This window comes from Dendrobates tinctorius, unplaced genomic scaffold (genome assembly GCF_039654945.1).
Source record: "Dendrobates tinctorius isolate UK_male_01 unplaced genomic scaffold, ASM3965494v1 ptg000008l, whole genome shotgun sequence".
Taxonomy (NCBI): domain Eukaryota; kingdom Metazoa; phylum Chordata; class Amphibia; order Anura; family Dendrobatidae; genus Dendrobates; species Dendrobates tinctorius.
In genome coordinates this window covers 48,846,877-48,870,003 of record NW_027361676.1, presented here as the reverse complement: position 1 = coordinate 48,870,003, position 23,127 = coordinate 48,846,877, and the positions used below count along the sequence as shown (strand labels likewise).

Genomic DNA, 23,127 nt, shown 5'->3' with positions numbered 1-23,127 from the left:
ACCCCAAAGGTTGTTGTCAAATTTGTCCTGAGTACGCTGATACCCAATATGTGGGGGGGAACCACTGTTTAGGCACATGGCAGGGCTCAGAAGGGAAGGAGCCCCGTTTGACTTTTTCAACCTAAAATTGGCTGGAATTGAGATTGGACGCCATGTCACGTTTGATGAGCGTCTGATGTGCCTAAACAGTGGAAACCCCCCACAAGTGACCCCATTTTGGAAACTAGACCCCCTAAGGAACTTATCTAGATGTGTGGTGACCACTTTGAACCCCCAAGGGCTTCACAGAAGTTTATAACACCCGGGCGTGAAAATAAAAAATCATATTTTTTCCACAAACATGATCATTTAGTCCCCAATATTGTGTTTTCCCAAGGGTAACAGGAGAAATTGGACCCCAAAGGTTGTTGTCAAATTTGTCCTGAGTACGCTGATACTCAATATGTGGGGGGGAACCACTGTTTAGGCACATGGCAGGGCTCACAAGGGAAGGAGCCCCGTTTGACTTTTTCAACCTAAAATTGGCTGGAATTGAGATCGGACGCCATGTCACGTTTGACGAGCATCTGATGTGCCTAAACAGTGGAAACCCCCCACAAGTGACCCCATTTTGGAAACTAGACCACCTAAGGAACTTATCTAGATGTGTGGTGACCACTTTGAACCCCCAAGGGCTTCACAGAAGTTTATAACACCCGGGCGTGAAAATAAAAAATCATATTTTTTCCACAAACATGATCATTTAGTCCCCAATATTTTGTTTTCCCAAGGGTAACAGGAGAAATTGGACCCCAAAGGTTGTTGTCAAATTTGTCCTGAGTACGCTGATACCCAATATGTGGGGGGGAACCACTGTTTAGGCACATGGCAGGGCTCAGAAGGGAAGGAGCCCCGTTTGACTTTTTCAACCTAAAATTGGCTGGAATTGAGATTGGACGCCATGTCACGTTTGATGAGCGTCTGATGTGCCTAAACAGTGGAAACCCCCCACAAGTGACCCCATTTTGGAAACTAGACCCCCTAAGGAACTTATCTAGATGTGTGGTGACCACTTTGAACCCCCAAGGGCTTCACAGAAGTTTATAACACCCGGGCGTGAAAATAAAAAATCATATTTTTTCCACAAACATGATCATTTAGTCCCCAATATTTTGTTTTCCCAAGGGTAACAGGAGAAATTGGACCCCAAAGGTTGTTGTCAAATTTGTCCTTAGTACGCTGATACCCAATATGTGGGGGGGAACCACTGTTTAGGCACATGGCAGGGCTCAGAAGGGAAGGAGCCCCGTTTGACTTTTTCAACCTAAAATTGGCTGGAATTGAGATCGGACGCCATGTCACGTTTGACGAGCGTCTGATGTGCCTAAACAGTGGAAACCCCCCACAAGTGACCCCATTTTGGAAACTAGACCCCCTAAGGAACTTATCTAGATGTGTGGTGAGCACTTTGAACCCCCAAGGGCTTCACAGAAGTTTATAACACCCGGGCGTGAAAATATAAAATCCTGTTTTGTTCCCACATAAATGATCATTTAGTCCCCAATTTTTAATTTTCCCAAGAGTAACAGGAGAAATTGGACCCCAAAAGTTGTTCTCCAATTTGTCCTGAGTACCCTGATACCCCACATGTGGGAGAAAACTACTGTTTGGGCACACGTCAGGGCTCGAAAGGGAAGTAATGACGTTTTGGAAAGCAGACTTTGATGGAATGGTCTGCGGGCGTCATGTTCCATTTGCAGAGCCCTTGATGTTCCTAAACAGTAGAAACCCCCCATAAGTGACCCCATTTTGGAAACTAGACCCCCTAAGGAACTTATCTAGATGTGTGGTGAGCACTTTGAACCCTCAAGTGTTTCACTAAAGATTATAATGCCCAGGCGTGAAAATATAAAATCCTGTTTTGTTCCCACATAAATGATCATTTAGTCCCCAATTTTTAATTTTCCCAAGAGTAACAGGAGAAATTGGACCCCAAAAGTTGTTCTCCAATTTGTCCTGAGTACCCTGATACCCCACATGTGGGAGAAAACTACTGTTTGGGCACACGTCAGGGCTCGAAAGGGAAGTAATGACGTTTTGGAAAGCAGACTTTGATGGAATGGTCTGCGGGCGTCATGTTCCATTTGCAGAGCCCTTGATGTTCCTAAACAGTAGAAACCCCCCATAAGTGACCCCATTTTGGAAACTAGACCCCCTAAGGAACTTATCTAGATGTGTGGTGAGCACTTTGAACCCCCAAGTGTTTCACTAAAGATTATAATGCCCAGGCGTGAAAATATAAAATCCTGTTTTGTTCCCACATAAATGATCATTTAGTCCCCAATTTTTAATTTTCCCAAGAGTAACAAGAGAAATTGGACCCCAAAAGTCGTTGTCCAATTTGTCCTGGGTACTCTGGTACCCCACATGTGGGAAAAAACTGTTTAGGCACACGTTGGGGCTCGATAGGGAAGTAGTGTTGTTTTGGAATGCAGACTTTGATGGTCTGCTGGCGTCATGTTCCATTTGCAGAGTCCCTGATGTGCCTAAACAGGAAAAAACCCACATATGACATCATTTTGGATACTAGACCCCCAATGAACAAATCTAGATGTGCCCCAACTAATCTAATGTAAATTAGTAGTGCATGGAGGTGTGGTACAATTTGAAGCAATCCTTCATGCACAGGCCAGGTTTTTCGGGGCAGGTGTCGCACTGGTAAGTGGTGTCCCTGTGTATTCCTTTTTTGTAACACACTCAACACCTTTTTTGCGGCTTACCTTTTCTTGGGGTTGGCGGGACCACCCCCGGAAAATGCTGACCTGGGACAATACGAGCACCTTCAGTTCCTGAAGTACTGGGGCCCGCTCCTTCCTGAGCGCCAAACATCATGGCCTTAACCACTACCTCCTGGAAATGAAGGTACTCCGTATCGCTGGGGCATGCACATTGTGACAGCAGGAATGCGTTTAGCATTGCCATTTGGACGATGTGCACGGCCAGCTTTTTGTACCACACCTTGGCCTTCCTCAATGCATTGTACGGTTGGAGGAGTTGATCGGAGAGATCAACTCCCCCCATTTTTTTGTTGTACCCCACTACACATGTCGGTTTGAGGACCTGTGTAGAGGTACCCCGTACAGTGCAGAGGGTACTGCCATCACCGTGTATGGTGGTCAAGAGATGGACATCTCTCTTGTCCTTGTACTTGACCACCAGCAGGTGGTCGCTACATTGGGCTCTGCTCTCACCTTTTCGGAGTATCTGCCCAAGTAGCGTCTTCGGGAGGCCTCTCTGATTTTTGCCGACAGTACCGCAGGCTGCGGTACGTGGCTCAGAGAGGGATTTGTAGAGTGGGATGCTGGTATAAAAGTTATCAGTGTAGAGGTGATAACCTTTATCCAGCAGTGGGTGCACCAAATCCCACACAATTTTCCCACTCACTCCCAGGAAAGGAGGACACTCAGGGAGTTCAATCCGGGTGTCCTTCCCTTCGTAAACTCTAAATTTGTGGGTGTACCCTGAGGTACTCTCACACAACTTATAGAGTTTGATTCCGTACCTGGCCCTCTTACTGGGCAGGTATTGATGGAATCGCAGCCTTCCCTTGAAGTGAACCAAGGACTCATCCACGCAGATGTCCCTTTGGGGCACATACACTTCAGCAAACTTTTTGTTGAAGTGTTCAATGACCGGCCGAACTTTGAACAGACGGTCAAAGTTGGGGTCATCTTGTGCGGGACACGCTGCATTATCAGTATAATGCAGAAACTTGTGGATGGCCTCAAAACGCGTCCGCGCCATGACCATTCGGAACACTGGAGTGTTGTATAAAATATCAACATTCCAATATTGCCGAATTTCCGGCTTCTTCAGTATCCCCATATGGAGGACCAGGCCCCAAAACTGCGTCATTTCAACTGCGTCTACAGGAGACCAGTTTGAAAATGTTGAACGCGGGTTTTGCTCCAAAAATTGACGAGCGTACAAATTAGTTTGCTCCACCATGAGGTTAACAAAATCCTCAGAGAAAAAGACTTTGAAAAAGTCAATTTCTGTGAGGCCGGTGGTGTCAAACTTGATTCCTGATTCTGCCACAAAATCAGGAATCAGTGGCTTGTAATTTTTGGGGGGCGAGGTCCATACGGGGAGCACTGGGTCAGCTGCGGGCATGGTGGGCGCTGCCTCATTTTCTGTCCTGGAGCGTCTGCGTGGCGGTTCCGCAGGACCCGAGGAGGAAGATGAGGAGGGGGAAGAGGAAGAAGAAGAGGATGAAGAATCCGAAAAATAAAGAAAAGTCGGATCGTCATCCAAATCGCTATCGGTTTCGGAGGCAAGTAAAGCATATGCCTCCTCCACTGAATAGCGCTGTTGGGATGAATTTGATGACATTTTTGTGTAAATATGGTGCTTGGGTGTACACTTTATTGAAAACTGTATGTGTATGTGAGGGGGGGGAGTGATTGGTGTAAACTTTCTGTAAAGAAAAAGCTGTGGAAAAAGTCTAAAACAGCAGGCCCTAGCTGATAAGTGTCACTTATCAAAACTAGGCTGCTTGATGTGCTCACGGGGTGGCGCAAGGGGGTGGGAAAAAAAAAAGGAAAACGGCAAACTCTGATAAGTGAACTGTGTCACTTATCCAAGTATCGCAGCTGCGGGATGTGTGTACGGAGGGGCTAAGGAAAAAAAAGCGAACTCAAGTGTTGATCGGTGAACTGCGTCACCAATCAATGCTCGGCGGCTGCGCACGGAGGTGGCGCAAAAGTGGGGTGGAGGGGGGTAAAAATAGGGGGAAGGGGGATGGGGGGATTGGGGTGGATGAAGAGAGATTGGGCAGGGATCAACAGTTAGGGTTGTAGTTAGGTGGCACAAAGGGGGGTGAAAAAAATGAAAAGCGGCAGGCACAAGCTTGGATAAGTGACGTGTGTCACTTATCCAACTTTTGCGGCTGCGGGATGTGTGTACTGAAGTGGCGCAAAGGGGGCTAAGGAAAAAAAAGCGAGCGCGAGTGTTGATCGGTGAACTGTGTCACCGATCAACGCTCGCCGGCTGCGCACGGAGGTGGCGCAAAAGTGGGGTGGAGGGGGGTAAAAGGGGGTTGAAGGGGGGTAAGAGGGGGGTGGAGGGGGGATGGGGGGATGAAGATAGATTGGGGGGGTGAAGATAGATTGGGCAGGGGATCAGGGATCAATTAACACTTACAATTGTAGTTTTCTTTCTTCTTCTTCTTCTTTCTTCTGCAGGGATTGTGATGCTACAAGCTGTGGCACCACAATACCCAGCACAGGAGCTCTTGCTGCGTCCGACCTCTCTGCAGGAATCCTCAGCTAGAGTGAGGACCCCTGCAGACAGGTCAGACAGGTCAGAGGCAGGTCAGGGGGCAGGTCACAGAGCGGTCACATCGCTGCTGTGACCTGTCATTGGTGGGATCGAATGATTACATCGATCCCACCAATCCCTGATCTGCCTGGTGACCATGGCAACTGCCTAGAATCAGAGATCACAGCTCCGATTACTAGGCAGGTTATGCCCAGGTCACCAGCAGGATCTAATCGATCACGCCAGCCAACTCCTGCAGGCCCTGCTGGGCCTGCATCAGGCTCCAGCACGATCGGTGCTAATACAGCACCGATCCTGGCCGGTACTGGCAGGGCACAGCGGCGATATAGCGCCGCTGTGCACTGCGATTGGCGCGATCGATCACATCGGCGATCGCGCCAATCCGGGTGCTTTTTGCCGGTGCCTGGCATTGCACTTGGCACTTGGCATTGGCACTTTAGTCGCGGTATCGCATTAAAGGGACCGACGTACTATCCCGTCCACGGTCATACGGGCCCGGGTACCGTGGACGGGATAGTACGTCAGATGTCAGGAAGGGGTTAATATTAGGGGGTATATATCAGTGGTAGACTGCAGATCAAGAGATCTTTGGTTTAACTCCAAGTGCCCCCTGAAGATGCGTTTACAATGGATTAATAATACTGTACATGATTTCTTACCTACATATTTATGCAAGCTTTTGAACCATGTGAAGTTGAATTCATGTTTTTGTGCTTTCTTAAAGCACATTGGTAGACTCTAAAACTAAGATTTGACTGGTAAAATAAAAATTCCTGAGAGTTCCTCTGTACTTTTTGCTAAAGTTAATTATTTTGAACAAAGAAAAATGCATATCAAAGTAAAAAAACACAACCATATATAAACTGAAGAAAATTTCATGTTTCATGTTAAAAAAGAAGAGTTTACATTTTTCAAATATAGGTGGCATAGCTTAGTGGTAGAGCATTTGAACATTTTTCAGATTGCATGTTGAAAAAAAAAGTGAGCGTTTGCATTTTTCAAATATAGGGGGTATAGCTCAGTGGTAGAGCATTTGAGGTCCTTGGTTCAACTCCGAGTGCCCCCTGAAGGTACATTTTCAACAGATTACAAATACATGCTTCGCTACCTATATATTTATACTAGATTTAGAACCGTATGAAGTTGAATTCATGTTTTCTTTATATGAATACTAGTTAAGAAATGCAGCAAAAAGTTTGAGAAATTTTGCCTGTAAAGAAATCTACAAAAGATACATAAAGCACTTTGGAAGACTATAAAACTGAGAATTTACTTGTGATATAAAAATTACTGAGTGTTTCTCTGTACTTGTTGTATTAGTTTGTTATTTTTAACAAATAAAAATGTGTATCAATGTAAAAAAAGGCACAACAACATAAAAATGCAAATAGATTTCAGGTTTTATGAGAAAAAAAAAAAAAGTTTAGGTCTTTTAATATTAGGGGGAATATCTCAGTGGTAGATACTTAGACTGGAGATCAAGAGATCTTTGGTTTAACTCCAAGTGCCCCCTGAAGATGCGTTTACAATAGATTAATAATACTGTACATGATTTCTTACCTACATATTTATGCTAGCTTTTAAACCATGTGAAGTTGAATTCATGTTTTTGTGCTTTTTTAAAGCACATTGGTAGACTCTAAAACTAAGATTTGACTGGTAAAATAAAAATTCCTGAGAGTTCCTCTGTACTTTTTGCTAAAGTTAATTATTTTTAACAAAGAAAAATGCATATCAAAGTTAAAAAACACAACCATATATAAACTGAAGAAAATTTCAGGTTTCATGTTAAAAAAGAAGAGTTTACATTTTTCAAATATAGGTGGCATAGCTTAGTGGTAGAGCATTTGAACATTTTTCAGATTGTATGTTGAAAAAAAAAGTGAGCGTTTGCATTTTTCAAATATAGGGGGTATAGCTCAGTGGTAGAGCATTTGACTGCAGATCAAGAGGTCCTTGGTTCAACTCTGAGTGCCCCCTGAAGGTACATTTTCAACAGATTAAAAATACATGCTTCGCTACCTATATATTTTTACTAGATTTAGAACCATATGAAGTTGAATTCATGTTTTCTTTATATGAATACTAGTTAAGAAATGCAGCAAAAAGTTTGAGAAATTTTGCCTGTAAAGAAATCTACAAAAGATACATAAAGCACTTTGGAAGACTATAAAACTCAGAATTTACTTGTGATATAAAAATTACTGAGTGTTTCTCTGTACTTGTTGTTTTAGTTTGTTATTTTTAACAAATAAAAATATATATCAATGTAAAAAAAGGCACAACAACATAAAAATGCAAATAGATTTCAGGTTTTATGAGAAAAAAAAAAAAAAAAAAAAAAGGAGTTTAGGTCTTTTAATATTAGGGGGTATATCGCAGTGGTAGACTGCAGATCAAGAGATCTTTGGTTTAACTCCAAGTGACCCCTGAAGATGCGTTTACAATGGATTAATAATACTGTACATGATTTCTTACCTACATATTTATGCAAGCTTTTGAACCATGTGAAGTTGAATTCATGTTTTTGTGCTTTCTTAAAGCACATTGGTAGACTCTAAAACTAAGATTTGACTGGTAAAATAAAAATTCCTGAGAGTTCCTCTGTACTTTTTGCTAAAGTTAATTATTTTGAACAAAGAAAAATGCATATCAAAGTAAAAAAACACAAACATATATAAACTGAAGAAAATTTCAGGTTTCATGTTAAAAAAGGAGAGTTTACATTTTTCAAATATAGGTGGCATAGCTTAGTGGTAGAGCATTTGAACATTTTTCAGATTGCAGGTTGAAAAAAAAAAGTGAGCGTTTGCGTTTATCAAATATATGGGGTATAGCTCAGTGGTAGAGCATTTGACTGCATATCAAGAGGTCCTGGGTTCAACTCCAAGTGCCCCTTCAAGGTACATTTTCAACACATTAAAAATACATGCTTCGCTACCTATATATTTATATTAGATTTAGAACCTTATGAAGTTGATTTCATGTTTTCTTTATATGAATACTAGTTAAGAAATGCAGCAAAAAGTTTGAGAAATTTTGCCTGTAAAGAAATCTACAAAACACACATAAAGCACATTGGAAGACTATAAAACTGAGAATTTACTTGTGATATAAAAATTACTGAGTGTTTCTCTGTACTTGTTGTATTAGTTTGTTATTTTTAACAAATAAAAATGTATATCAATGTAAAAAAGGGCACAACAACATAAAAATACAAATAGATTTCAGGTTTTATGAGAAAAAAAAAAAAGTTTAGGTCTTTTAATATTAGGGGGTATATCTCAGTGGTAGATAGTTAGACTGGAGATCAAGAGATCTTTGGTTTAACTCCAAGTGCCCCCTGAAGATGCATTTACAATGGATTAATAATACTGTACATGATTTCTTACCTACATATTTATGCAAGCTTTTGAACCACGTGAAGCTGAATTCATGTTTTTGTCTTTCTTAAAGCACATTGGTAGACTCTAAAACTAAGATTTGACTGGTAAAATAAAAATTCCTGAGAGTTCCTCTGTACTTTTTGCTAAAGTTAATTATTTTTAACAAAGAAAAATGCATATCAAAGTAAAAAAAACACAACCATATATAAACTGAAGAAAATTTCAGGTTTCATGTTAAAAAAGAAGAGTTTACATTTTTCAAATATAGGTGGCATATCTCAGTGGTAGAGCATTTGACTACAGATCAAGAGGTCCTTGGCTCAACTCCGAGTGCCCCCTGAACGTACATTTTCAACAGATTAAAAATACATGCTTCGCTACCTATATATTTATACTAGATTTAGAACCGTATGAATTTGAATTCATGTTTTCTTTATATGAATACTAGTTAAGAAATGCAGCAAAAAGTTTGAGAAATTTTGCCTGTAAAGAAAACTACAAAAGATACATAAAGCACTTTGGAAGACTATAAAACTGAGAATTTACTTGTGATATAAAAATTACTGAGTGTTTCTCTGTACTTGTTGTATTAGTTTGTTATTTTTAACAAATAAAAATGTGTATCAATGTAAAAAAAGGCACAACAACATAAAAATGCAAATAGATTTCAGGTTTTATGAGAAAAAAAAAAAAGTTTAGGTCTTTTAATATTAGGGGGTATATCTCAGTGGTAGATACTTAGACTGGAGATCAAGAGATCTTTGGTTTAACTCCAAGTGCCCCCTGAAGATGCGTTTACAATGGATTAATAATACTGTACATGATTTCTTACCTGCATATTTATGCAAGCTTTTGAACCATGTGAAGTTCAATTCATGTTTTTGTCTTTCTTAAAGCACATTGGTAGACTCTAAAACTAAGATTTGACTGGTAAAATAAAAATTCCTGAGAGTTCCTCTGTACTTTTTCCTAAAGTTAATTATTTTTAACAAAGAAAAATGCATATCGAAGTGAAAAAACACAACCATATATAAACTGAAGAAAATGTCAGGTTTCATGTTAAAAAAGAAGAGTTTACATTTTTCAAATATAGGTGGCATAGCTTAGTGGTAGAGCATTTGAACATTTTTCAGATTGCATGTTGAAAAAAAAAAATTGAGCGTCTGCATTTTTCAAATATAGGGGGTATAGCTCAGTGGTAGAGCATTTGACTGCAGATCAAGAGGTCCTTGGTTCTACTCCGAGTGCCCCCTGAAGGTATATTTTCAACAGATTAAAAATACATGCTTTGCTACCTATATATTTATACTAGATTTAGAACCATATGAAGTTGAATTCATGTTTTCTTTATATGAATACTATTTAAGAAATGCAGCAAAAAGTTTGAGAAATTTTGCCTGTAAAGAAATCTACAAAAGATACATAAAGCACATTGGAAGACTATAAAACTGAGAATTTACTTGTGATATAAAAATTACTGAATGTTTCTCTGTACTTGTTGTATTAGTTTGTTATTTTTAACAAATAAAAATGTATATCAATGTAAAAAAAGGCACAACAACATAAAACTGTGCAAATAGATTTCAGGTTTTATGAGAAAAAAAAAAAAGTTTAGGTCTTTTAATATTAGGGAGTATATCGCAGTGGTAGATAGTTAGACTGGAGATCAAAAGATCTTTTGTTTAACTCCAAGTGCCCCCTGAAGATGTGTTTACAATGGATTAATAATACTGTACATGATTTCTTACCTACATATTTATGCAAGCTTTTGAACCACGTGAAGTTGAATTCATGTTTTTGTCTTTCTTAAAGCACATTGGTACACTCTAAAACTAAGATTTGACTGGTAAAATAAAAATTCCTGAGAGTTCCTCTGTACTTTTTGCTAAAGCTAATTATTTTTAACAAAGAAAAATGCATATCAAAGTAAAAAAACACAACCATATATAAACTGAAGAAAATGTCAGGTTTCATGTTAAAAAAGAAGAGTTTACATTTTTCAAATATAGGTGGCATAGCTTAGTGGTAGAGCATTTGAACATTTTTCAGATTGCATGTTGAAAAAAAAAAGTGAGCGTTTGCATTTTTCAAATATATGGGGTATAGCTCAGTGGTAGAGCATTTGACTGCAGATCAAGAGGTCCTTGGTGCAACTCCGAGTGCCCACGGAAGGTACATTTTCAACACATTAAAAATACATGCTTCGCTACCTATATATTTATACTAGATTTAGAACCGTATGAAGTTGAATTCATGTTTTCTTTATATGAATACTAGTTAAGAAATGCAGCAAAAAGTTTGAGAAATTTTGCCTGTAAAGAAATCTGCAAAAGATATATAAAGCACATTGGAAGACTGTAAAACTGAGAATTTACTTGTGATATAAAAATTACTGAGTGTTTCTCTGTACTTGTTGTATTAGTTTGTTATTTTTAACAAATAAAAATGTATATCAATGTAAAAAAAGGCACAACAACATAAAAATGCAAATAGATTTCAGGTTTTATGAGAAAAAAAAAAAAAAAGAGTTTAGGTCTTTTAATATTAGGGGGTATATCTCAGTGGTAGACTGCAGATTAAGAGATCTTTGGTTTAACTCCAAGTGCCCCCTGAAGATGCGTTTACAATGGATTAATAATACTGTACATGATTTCTTACCTACATATTTATGCAAGCTTTTGAACCATGTGAAGTTGAATTCATGTTTTTGTGCTTTTTTAAAGCACATTGGTAGACTCTAAAACTAAGATTTGACTGGTAAAATAAAAATTCCTGAGAGTTCCTCTGTACTTTTTGCTAAAGTTAATTATTTTGAACAAAGAAAAATGCATATCAAAGTAAAAAAACACAACCATATATAAACTGAAGAAAATTTCAGGTTTCATGTTAAAAAAGAAGAGTTTACATTTTTCAAATATAGGTGGCATAGCTTAGTGGTAGAGCATTTGAACATTTTTCAGATTGCATGTTGAAAAAAAAAAGTGAGCGTTTGCATTTTTCAGATATAGGGGGTATAACTCAGTGGTAGAGCATTTGACTGCAGATCAAGAGGTCCTTGGTTCAACTCCGAGTGCCCACTGAAGGTACATTTTCAACAGATTAAAAATACATGCTTCGCTACCTATATATTTATACTAGAATTAGAACCGTATGAAGTTGAATTCATGTTTTCTTTATATGAATACTAGTTAAGAAATGCAGCAAAAAGTTTGAGAAATTTTGCCTGTAAAGAAATCTACAAAAGATATATAAAGCACATTGGAAGACTATAAAACTGAGAATTTACTTGTGATATAAAAATTACTGAGTGTTTCTCTGTACTTGTTGTATTAGTTTGTTATTTTTAACAAATAAAAATTTATATCAATGTAAAAAAGGCACAACAACATAAAACTGTGCAAATAGATTTCAGGTTTTATGAGGGGAAAAAAAAAAAAAAAAAAAAAAAAGTTTAGGTCTTTTAATATTAGGGGGTATATCTCTTTGGTAGACAGTTTGACTGCAGATCAAGAGATCTTTGGTTTAACTCCAAGTGCCCCCTGAAGGTGCGTTTACAATGGATTAATAATACTGTACATGATTTCTTACCTACATATTTATGCAAGCTTTTGAACCATGTGAAGTTGAATTCATGTTTTTGTCTTTCTTAAAGCACATTGGTAGACTCTAAAACTAAGATTTGACTGGTAAAATAAAAATTCCTGAGAGTTCCTCTGTACTTTTTGCTAAAGTTAATTATTTTGAACAAAGAAAAATGCATATCAAAGTAAAAAAACACAACCATATATAAACTGAAGAAAATTTCAGGTTTCATGTTAAAAAAGAAGAGTTTACATTTTTCAAATATAGGTGGCATAGCTTATTGGTAGAGCATTTGAACATTTTTCAGATTGCATGTTGAAAAAAAAAAGTGAGCGTTTGCATTTTTCAGATATAGGGGGTATAACTCAGTGGTAGAGCATTTGACTGCAGATCAAGAGGTCCTTGGTTCAACTCCGAGTGCCCACTGAAGGTACATTTTCAACAGATTAAAAATACATGCTTCGCTACCTATATATTTATACTAGAATTAGAACCGTATGAAGTTGAATTCATGTTTTCTTTATATGAATACTAGTTAAGAAATGCAGCAAAAAGTTTGAGAAATTTTGCCTGTAAAGAAATCTACAAAAGATATATAAAGCACATTGGAAGACTATAAAACTGAGAATTTACTTGTGATATAAAAATTACTGAGTGTTTCTCTGTACTTGTTGTATTAGTTTGTTATTTTTAACAAATAAAAATTTATATCAATGTAAAAAAGGCACAACAACATAAAACTGTGCAAATAGATTTCAGGTTTTATGAGGGGAAAAAAAAAAAAAAAAAAAAAAAGTTTAGGTCTTTTAATATTAGGGGGTATATCTCTTTGGTAGACAGTTTGACTGCAGATCAAGAGATCTTTGGTTTAACTCCAAGTGCCCCCTGAAGGTGCGTTTACAATGGATTAATAATACTGTACATGATTTCTTACCTACATATTTATGCAAGCTTTTGAACCATGTGAAGTTGAATTCATGTTTTTGTGCTTTCTTAAAGCACATTGGTAGACTCTAAAACTAAGATTTGACTGGTAAAATAAAAATTCCTGAGAGTTCCTCTGTACTTTTTGCTAAAGTTAATTATTTTGAACAAAGAAAAATGCATATCAAAGTAAAAAAACACAACCATATATAAACTGAAGAAAATTTCAGGTTTCATGTTAAAAAAGAAGAGTTTACATTTTTCAAATATAGGTGGCATAGCTTAGTGGTAGAGCATTTGAACATTTTTCAGATTGCATGTTGAAAAAAAAAGTGAGCGTTTGCATTTTTCAGATATAGGGGGTATAGCTCAGTGGTAGAGCATTTGACTGCAAATCAAGAGGTCCTTGGTTCAACTCCGAGTGCCCACTGAAGGTACATTTTCAACAGATTAAAAATACATGCTTCGCTACCTATATATTTATACTAGAATTAGAACCGTATGAAGTTGAATTCATGTTTTCTTTATATGAATACTAGTTAAGAAATGCAGCAAAAAGTTTGAGAAATTTTGCCTGTAAAGAAATCTACAAAAGTTATATAAAGCACATTGGAAGACTATAAAACTGAGAATTTACTTGTGATATAAAAATTACTGAGTGTTTCTCTGTACTTGTTGTATTAGTTTGTTATTTTTAACAAATAAAAATTTATATCAATGTAAAAAAGGCACAACAACATAAAACTGTGCAAATAGATTTCAGGTTTTATGAGGGGAAAAAAAAAAAAAAAAAAAAAAGTTTAGGTCTTTTAATATTAGGGGGTATATCTCTTTGGTAGACAGTTTGACTGCAGATCAAGAGATCTTTGGTTTAACTCCAAGTGCCCCCTGAAGGTGTGTTTACAATGGATTAATAATACTGTACATGATTTCTTACCTACATATTTATGCAAGCTTTTGAACCATGTGAAGTTGAATTCATGTTTTTGTCTTTCTTAAAGCACATTGGTAGACTCTAAAACTAAGATTTGACTGGTAAAATAAAAATTCCTGAGAGTTCCTCTGTACTTTTTGCTAAAGTTAATTATTTTGAACAAAGAAAAATGCATATCAAAGTAAAAAAAACACAACCATATATAAACTGAAGAAAATTTCAGGTTTCATGTTAAAAAAGAAGAGTTTACATTTTTCAAATATAGGTGGCATAGCTTAGTGGTAGAGCATTTGAACATTTTTCAGATTGCATGTTGAAAAAAAAGTGAGCGTTTGCATTTTTCAAATATAGGGCGTATTTCTCAGTGGTAGAGCATTTGACTGCAGATCAAGAGGTCCTTGGTTCAACTCTGAGTGCCCCCTGAAGGTACATTTTCAACAGATTACAAATACATGCTTCGCTACCTATATATTTATACTAGATTTAGAACCGTATGAAGTTGAATTCATGTTTTCTTTATATGAATACTAGTTAAGAAATGCAGCAAAAAGTTTGAGAAATTTTGCCTGTAAAGAAATCTACAAAAGATACATAAAGCACTTTGGAAGACTATAAAACTGAGAATTTACTTGTGATATAAAAATTACTGAGTGTTTCTCTGTACTTGTTGTATTAGTTTGTTATTTTTAACAAATAAAAATGTGTATCAATGTAAAAAAAGGCACAACAACATAAAAATGCAAATAGATTTCAGGTTTTATGAGAAAAAAAAAAAAGTTTAGGTCTTTTAATATTAGGGGGTATATCTCAGTGGTAGATACTTAGACTGGAGATCAAGAGATCTTTGGTTTAACTCCAAGTGCCCCCTGAAGATGCGTTTACAATGGATTAATAATACTGTACATGATTTCTTACCTGCATATTTATGCAAGCTTTTGAACCATGTGAAGTTCAATTCATGTTTTTGTCTTTCTTAAAGCACATTGGTAGACTCTAAAACTAAGATTTGACTGGTAAAATAAAAATTCCTGAGAGTTCCTCTGTACTTTTTCCTAAAGTTAATTATTTTTAACAAAGAAAAATGCATATCGAAGTGAAAAAACACAACCATATATAAACTGAAGAAAATGTCAGGTTTCATGTTAAAAAAGAAGAGTTTACATTTTTCAAATATAGGTGGCATAGCTTAGTGGTAGAGCATTTGAACATTTTTCAGATTGCATGTTGAAAAAAAAAAATTGAGCGTCTGCATTTTTCAAATATAGTGGGTATATCTCAGTGGTAGAGCATTTGACTGCAGATCAAGAGGTCCTTGGTTCTACTCCGAGTGCCCCCTGAAGGTATATTTTCAACAGATTAAAAATACATGCTTTGCTACCTATATATTTATACTAGATTTAGAACCATATGAAGTTGAATTCATGTTTTCTTTATATGAATACTATTTAAGAAATGCAGCAAAAAGTTTGAGAAATTTTGCCTGTAAAGAAATCTACAAAAGATACATAAAGCACATTGGAAGACTATAAAACTGAGAATTTACTTGTGATATAAAAATTACTGAATGTTTCTCTGTACTTGTTGTATTAGTTTGTTATTTTTAACAAATAAAAATGTATATCAATGTAAAAAAAGGCACAACAACATAAAACTGTGCAAATAGATTTCAGGTTTTATGAGAAAAAAAAAAAAGTTTAGGTCTTTTAATATTAGGGAGTATATTGCAGTGGTAGATAGTTAGACTGGAGATCAAAAGATCTTTGGTTTAACTCCAAGTGCCCCCTGAAGATGCGTTTACAATGGATTAATAATACTGTACATGATTTCTTACCTACATATTTATGCAAGCTTTTGAACCACGTGAAGTTGAATTCATGTTTTTGTCTTTCTTAAAGCACATTGGTAGACTCTAAAACTAAGATTTGACTGGTAAAATAAAAATTCCTGAGAGTTCCTCTGTACTTTTTGCTAAAGTTAATTATTTTGAACAAAGAAAAATGCATATCAAAGTAAAAAAACACAACCATATATAAACTGAAGAAAATTTCAGGTTTCATGTTAAAAAAGAAGAGTTTACATTTTTCAAATATAGGTGGCATAGCTTAGTGGTAGAGCATTTGAACATTTTTCAGATTGCATGTTGAAAAAAAAAAGTGAGCGTTTGCATTTTTCAAATATAGGGGGTATATCTCAGTGGTAGAGCATTTGACTGCATATCAAGAGGTCCTTGGTTCAACTCCGAGTGCCCCCTGAAAGTACATTTTCAACTGATTAAAAATACATGCTTCGCTACCTATATGTTTATACTAGATTTAGAACCGTATGAAGTTGAATTCATGTTTTCTTTATATGAATACTAGTTAAGAAATGCAGCAAAAAGTTTGAGAAATTTTGCCTGTAAAGAAATCTACAAAAGATATATAAAGCACATTGGAAGACTATAAAACTGAGAATTTACTTGTGATATAAAAATTACTGAGTGTTTCTCTGTACTTGTTGTATTAGTTTGTTATTTTTAACAAATAAAAATTTATATCAATGTAAAAAAGGCACAACAACATAAAACTGTGCAAATAGATTTCAGGTTTTATGAGGGGAAAAAAAAAAAAAAAAAAAAAAAGTTTAGGTCTTTTAATATTAGGGGGTATATCTCTTTGGTAGACAGTTTGACTGCAGATCAAGAGATCTTTGGTTTAACTCCAAGTGCCCCCTGAAGGTGCGTTTACAATGGATTAATAATACTGTACATGATTTCTTACCTACATATTTATGCAAGCTTTTGAACCATGTGAAGTTGAATTCATGTTTTTGTGCTTTCTTAAAGCACATTGGTAGACTCTAAAACTAAGATTTGACTGGTAAAATAAAAATTCCTGAGAGTTCCTCTGTACTTTTTGCTAAAGTTAATTATTTTGAACAAAGAAAAATGCATATCAAAGTAAAAAAACACAACCATATATAAACTGAAGAAAATTTCAGGTTTCATGTTAAAAAAGAAGAGTTTACATTTTTCAAATATAGGTGGCATAGCTTAGTGGTAGAGCATTTGAACATTTTTCAGATTGCATGTTGAAAAAAAAAGTGAGCGTTTGCATTTTTCAGATATAGGGGGTATAGCTCAGTGGTAGAGCATTTGACTGCAAATCAAGAGGTCCTTGGTTCAACTCCGAGTGCCCACTGAAGGTACATTTTCAACAGATTAAAAATACATGCTTCGCTACCTATATATTTATACTAGAATTAGAACCGTATGAAGTTGAATTCATGTTTTCTTTATATGAATACTAGTTAAGAAATGCAGCAAAAAGTTTGAGAAATTTTGCCTGTAAAGAAATCTACAAAAGTTATATAAAGCACATTGGAAGACTATAAAACTGAGAATTTACTTGTGATATAAAAATTACTGAGTGTTTCTCTGTACTTGTTGTATTAGTTTGTTATTTTTAACAAATAAAAATTTATATCAATGTAAAAAAGGCACAACAACATAAAACTGTGCAAATAGATTTCAGGTTTTATGAGGGGAAAAAAAAAAAAAAAAAAAAAAGTTTAGGTCTTTTAATATTAGGGGGTATATCTCTTTGGTAGACAGTTTGACTGCAGATCAAGAGATCTTTGGTTTAACTCCAAGTGCCCCCTGAAGGTGTGTTTACAATGGATTAATAATACTGTACATGATTTCTTACCTACATATTTATGCAAGCTTTTGAACCATGTGAAGTTGAATTCATGTTTTTGTCTTTCTTAAAGCACATTGGTAGACTCTAAAACTAAGATTTGACTGGTAAAATAAAAATTCCTGAGAGTTCCTCTGTACTTTTTGCTAAAGTTAATTATTTTGAACAAAGAAAAATGCATATCAAAGTAAAAAAAACACAACCATATATAAACTGAAGAAAATTTCAGGTTTCATGTTAAAAAAGAAGAGTTTACATTTTTCAAATATAGGTGGCATAGCTTAGTGGTAGAGCATTTGAACATTTTTCAGATTGCATGTTGAAAAAAAAGTGAGCGTTTGCATTTTTCAAATATAGGGCGTATTTCTCAGTGGTAGAGCATTTGACTGCAGATCAAGAGGTCCTTGGTTCAACTCTGAGTGCCCCCTGAAGGTACATTTTCAACAGATTACAAATACATGCTTCGCTACCTATATATTTATACTAGATTTAGAACCGTATGAAGTTGAATTCATGTTTTCTTTATATGAATACTAGTTAAGAAATGCAGCAAAAAGTTTGAGAAATTTTGCCTGTAAAGAAATCTACAAAAGATACATAAAGCACTTTGGAAGACTATAAAACTGAGAATTTACTTGTGATATAAAAATTACTGAGTGTTTCTCTGTACTTGTTGTATTAGTTTGTTATTTTTAACAAATAAAAATGTGTATCAATGTAAAAAAAGGCACAACAACATAAAAATGCAAATAGATTTCAGGTTTTATGAGAAAAAAAAAAAAGTTTAGGTCTTTTAATATTAGGGGGTATATCTCAGTGGTAGATACTTAGACTGGAGATCAAGAGATCTTTGGTTTAACTCCAAGTGCCCCCTGAAGATGCGTTTACAATGGATTAATAATACTGTACATGATTTCTTACCTGCATATTTATGCAAGCTTTTGAACCATGTGAAGTTCAATTCATGTTTTTGTCTTTCTTAAAGCACATTGGTAGACTCTAAAACTAAGATTTGACTGGTAAAATAAAAATTCCTGAGAGTTCCTCTGTACTTTTTGCTAAAGTTAATTATTTTGAACAAAGAAAAATGCATATCAAAGTAAAAAAACACAACCATATATAAACTGAAGAAAATTTCAGGTTTCATGTTAAAAAAGAAGAGTTTACATTTTTCAAATATAGGTGGCATAGCTTAGTGGTAGAGCATTTGAACATTTTTCAGATTGCATGTTGAAAAAAAAAGTGAGCGTTTGCATTTTTCAGATATAGGGGGTATAGCTCAGTGGTAGAGCATTTGACTGCAAATCAAGAGGTCCTTGGTTCAACTCCGAGTGCCCACTGAAGGTACATTTTCAACAGATTAAAAATACATGCTTCGCTACCTATATATTTATACTAGAATTAGAACCGTATGAAGTTGAATTCATGTTTTCTTTATATGAATACTAGTTAAGAAATGCAGCAAAAAGTTTGAGAAATTTTGCCTGTAAAGAAATCTACAAAAGTTATATAAAGCACATTGGAAGACTATAAAACTGAGAATTTACTTGTGATATAAAAATTACTGAGTGTTTCTCTGTACTTGTTGTATTAGTTTGTTATTTTTAACAAATAAAAATTTATATCAATGTAAAAAAGGCACAACAACATAAAACTGTGCAAATAGATTTCAGGTTTTATGAGGGGAAAAAAAAAAAAAAAAAAAAAAGTTTAGGTCTTTTAATATTAGGGGGTATATCTCTTTGGTAGACAGTTTGACTGCAGATCAAGAGATCTTTGGTTTAACTCCAAGTGCCCCCTGAAGGTGTGTTTACAATGGATTAATAATACTGTACATGATTTCTTACCTACATATTTATGCAAGCTTTTGAACCATGTGAAGTTGAATTCATGTTTTTGTCTTTCTTAAAGCACATTGGTAGACTCTAAAACTAAGATTTGACTGGTAAAATAAAAATTCCTGAGAGTTCCTCTGTACTTTTTGCTAAAGTTAATTATTTTGAACAAAGAAAAATGCATATCAAAGTAAAAAAAACACAACCATATATAAACTGAAGAAAATTTCAGGTTTCATGTTAAAAAAGAAGAGTTTACATTTTTCAAATATAGGTGGCATAGCTTAGTGGTAGAGCATTTGAACATTTTTCAGATTGCATGTTGAAAAAAAAGTGAGCGTTTGCATTTTTCAAATATAGGGCGTATTTCTCAGTGGTAGAGCATTTGACTGCAGATCAAGAGGTCCTTGGTTCAACTCTGAGTGCCCCCTGAAGGTACATTTTCAACAGATTACAAATACATGCTTCGCTACCTATATATTTATACTAGATTTAGAACCGTATGAAGTTGAATTCATGTTTTCTTTATATGAATACTAGTTAAGAAATGCAGCAAAAAGTTTGAGAAATTTTGCCTGTAAAGAAATCTACAAAAGATACATAAAGCACTTTGGAAGACTATAAAACTGAGAATTTACTTGTGATATAAAAATTACTGAGTGTTTCTCTGTACTTGTTGTATTAGTTTGTTATTTTTAACAAATAAAAATGTGTATCAATGTAAAAAAAGGCACAACAACATAAAAATGCAAATAGATTTCAGGTTTTATGAGAAAAAAAAAAAAGTTTAGGTCTTTTAATATTAGGGGGTATATCTCAGTGGTAGATACTTAGACTGGAGATCAAGAGATCTTTGGTTTAACTCCAAGTGCCCCCTGAAGATGCGTTTACAATGGATTAATAATACTGTACATGATTTCTTACCTGCATATTTATGCAAGCTTTTGAACCATGTGAAGTTCAATTCATGTTTTTGTCTTTCTTAAAGCACATTGGTAGACTCTAAAACTAAGATTTGACTGGTAAAATAAAAATTCCTGAGAGTTCCTCTGTACTTTTTCCTAAAGTTAATTATTTTTAACAAAGAAAAATGCATATCGAAGTGAAAAAACACAACCATATATAAACTGAAGAAAATGTCAGGTTTCATGTTAAAAAAGAAGAGTTTACATTTTTCAAATATAGGTGGCATAGCTTAGTGGTAGAGCATTTGAACATTTTTCAGATTGCATGTTGAAAAAAAAAAATTGAGCGTCTGCATTTTTCAAATATAGTGGGTATATCTCAGTGGTAGAGCATTTGACTGCAGATCAAGAGGTCCTTGGTTCTACTCCGAGTGCCCCCTGAAGGTATATTTTCAACAGATTAAAAATACATGCTTTGCTACCTATATATTTATACTAGATTTAGAACCATATGAAGTTGAATTCATGTTTTCTTTATATGAATACTATTTAAGAAATGCAGCAAAAAGTTTGAGAAATTTTGCCTGTAAAGAAATCTACAAAAGATACATAAAGCACATTGGAAGACTATAAAACTGAGAATTTACTTGTGATATAAAAATTACTGAATGTTTCTCTGTACTTGTTGTATTAGTTTGTTATTTTTAACAAATAAAAATGTATATCAATGTAAAAAAAGGCACAACAACATAAAACTGTGCAAATAGATTTCAGGTTTTATGAGAAAAAAAAAAAAGTTTAGGTCTTTTAATATTAGGGAGTATATTGCAGTGGTAGATAGTTAGACTGGAGATCAAAAGATCTTTGGTTTAACTCCAAGTGCCCCCTGAAGATGCGTTTACAATGGATTAATAATACTGTACATGATTTCTTACCTACATATTTATGCAAGCTTTTGAACCACGTGAAGTTGAATTCATGTTTTTGTCTTTCTTAAAGCACATTGGTAGACTCTAAAACTAAGATTTGACTGGTAAAATAAAAATTCCTGAGAGTTCCTCTGTACTTTTTGCTAAAGTTAATTATTTTGAACAAAGAAAAATGCATATCAAAGTAAAAAAACACAACCATATATAAACTGAAGAAAATTTCAGGTTTCATGTTAAAAAAGAAGAGTTTACATTTTTCAAATATAGGTGGCATAGCTTAGTGGTAGAGCATTTGAACATTTTTCAGATTGCATGTTGAAAAAAAAAAAGTGAGCGTTTGCATTTTTCAAATATAGGGGGTATATCTCAGTGGTAGAGCATTTGACTGCATATCAAGAGGTCCTTGGTTCAACTCCGAGTGCCCCCTGAAAGTACATTTTCAACTGATTAAAAATACATGCTTCGCTACCTATATGTTTATACTAGATTTAGAACCGTATGAAGTTGAATTCATGTTTTCTTTATATGAATACTAGTAAAGAAATGCAGCAAAAAGTTTGAGAAATTTTGCCTGAAAAGAAATCTACAAAAGATATATAAAGCACATTGAAAGACTATAAAACTGAGAATTTACTTGTGATATAAAAATTACTGAGTGTTTCTCTGTACTTGTTGTATTAGTTTGTTATTTTTAACAAATAAAAATGTATATCAATGTAAAAAAGGCACAACAACATAAAACTGTGCAAATAGATTTCAGGTTTTATGAGGGGAAAAAAAAAAAAGAGTTTAGGTCTTTTAATATTAGGGGGTATATCTCAGTGGTAGACAGTTAGACTGCAGATCAAGAGATCTTTGGTTTAACTCCAAGTGCCCCCTGAAGATGCGTTTACCATGGATTAATAATACTGTACATGATTTCTTACCTACATATTTATGCAAGCTTTTGAACCATGTGATGTTGAATTCATGTTTTTGTCTTTCTTAAAGCACATTGGTAGACTCTAAAACTAAGATTTGACTGGTAAAATAAAAATTCCTGAGAGTTCCTCTGTACTTTTTGCTAAAGTTAATTATTTTTAACAAAGAAAAATGCATATCAAAGTAAAAAAACACAACCATATATAAACTGAAGAAAATTTCAGGTTTCATGTTAAAAAAGAAGAGTTTACATTTTTCAAATATAGGTGGCATAGCTTAGTGGTAGAGCATTTGAACATTTTTCAGATTGCATGTTGAAAAAAAAAAGTGAGCGTTTACATTTTTCAAATATAGGGGGTATAGCTCAGTGGTAGAGCATTAGACTGCAGATCAAGCGGTCGTTGGTTCAACTCCGAGTTCCCCCTGAAGGTACATTTTCAACAGATTAGAAATACATGCTTCGCTACATATATATTTATACTAGATTTAGAACCGTATGAAGTTGATTTCATGTTTTCTTTATATGAATACTAGTTAAGAAATGCAGCAAAAAGTTTGAGAAATTTTGCCTGTAAAGAAATCTACAAAAGACACATAAAGCACATTGGAAGACTATAAAACTGAGAATTTACTTGTGATATAAAAATTACTGAGTGTTTCTCTGTACTTGTTGTATTAGTTAGTTATTTTTAACAAATAAAAATGTATATCAATG

At 34.9% G+C, this 23,127-nt stretch overlaps 12 non-coding genes across 12 annotated transcripts; all 12 read left to right on the top strand.

Moving 5' to 3' along the window:
- The first annotated feature begins 7,227 nt into the window (after positions 1–7,227).
- Positions 7,228–7,299, top strand: TRNAC-GCA (transfer RNA cysteine (anticodon GCA)). Its single transcript has one exon. It is a non-coding gene; the product is annotated as a tRNA-Cys (tRNA).
- Positions 7,300–8,146: 847 nt separating this feature from the next.
- Positions 8,147–8,221, top strand: TRNAC-GCA (transfer RNA cysteine (anticodon GCA)). Its single transcript has one exon. It is a non-coding gene; the product is annotated as a tRNA-Cys (tRNA).
- Positions 8,222–9,886: 1,665 nt separating this feature from the next.
- Positions 9,887–9,958, top strand: TRNAC-GCA (transfer RNA cysteine (anticodon GCA)). Its single transcript has one exon. It is a non-coding gene; the product is annotated as a tRNA-Cys (tRNA).
- An 842-nt stretch (positions 9,959–10,800) lies between these two features.
- On the top strand, positions 10,801–10,873 carry TRNAC-GCA (transfer RNA cysteine (anticodon GCA)). Its single transcript has one exon. It is a non-coding gene; the product is annotated as a tRNA-Cys (tRNA).
- Positions 10,874–11,712: 839 nt separating this feature from the next.
- TRNAC-GCA (transfer RNA cysteine (anticodon GCA)) lies at positions 11,713–11,784 on the top strand. The gene has a single exon. It is a non-coding gene; the product is annotated as a tRNA-Cys (tRNA).
- An 857-nt stretch (positions 11,785–12,641) lies between these two features.
- Positions 12,642–12,713, top strand: TRNAC-GCA (transfer RNA cysteine (anticodon GCA)). Its single transcript has one exon. It is a non-coding gene; the product is annotated as a tRNA-Cys (tRNA).
- An 856-nt stretch (positions 12,714–13,569) lies between these two features.
- On the top strand, positions 13,570–13,641 carry TRNAC-GCA (transfer RNA cysteine (anticodon GCA)). Its single transcript has one exon. It is a non-coding gene; the product is annotated as a tRNA-Cys (tRNA).
- Positions 13,642–16,324: 2,683 nt separating this feature from the next.
- Positions 16,325–16,396, top strand: TRNAC-GCA (transfer RNA cysteine (anticodon GCA)). The gene has a single exon. It is a non-coding gene; the product is annotated as a tRNA-Cys (tRNA).
- An 856-nt stretch (positions 16,397–17,252) lies between these two features.
- Positions 17,253–17,324, top strand: TRNAC-GCA (transfer RNA cysteine (anticodon GCA)). The gene has a single exon. It is a non-coding gene; the product is annotated as a tRNA-Cys (tRNA).
- A 1,766-nt stretch (positions 17,325–19,090) lies between these two features.
- Positions 19,091–19,162, top strand: TRNAC-GCA (transfer RNA cysteine (anticodon GCA)). Its single transcript has one exon. It is a non-coding gene; the product is annotated as a tRNA-Cys (tRNA).
- Positions 19,163–21,846: 2,684 nt separating this feature from the next.
- TRNAC-GCA (transfer RNA cysteine (anticodon GCA)) lies at positions 21,847–21,918 on the top strand. Its single transcript has one exon. It is a non-coding gene; the product is annotated as a tRNA-Cys (tRNA).
- An 847-nt stretch (positions 21,919–22,765) lies between these two features.
- Positions 22,766–22,837, top strand: TRNAC-GCA (transfer RNA cysteine (anticodon GCA)). The gene has a single exon. It is a non-coding gene; the product is annotated as a tRNA-Cys (tRNA).
- Positions 22,838–23,127: the final 290 nt, after the last annotated feature.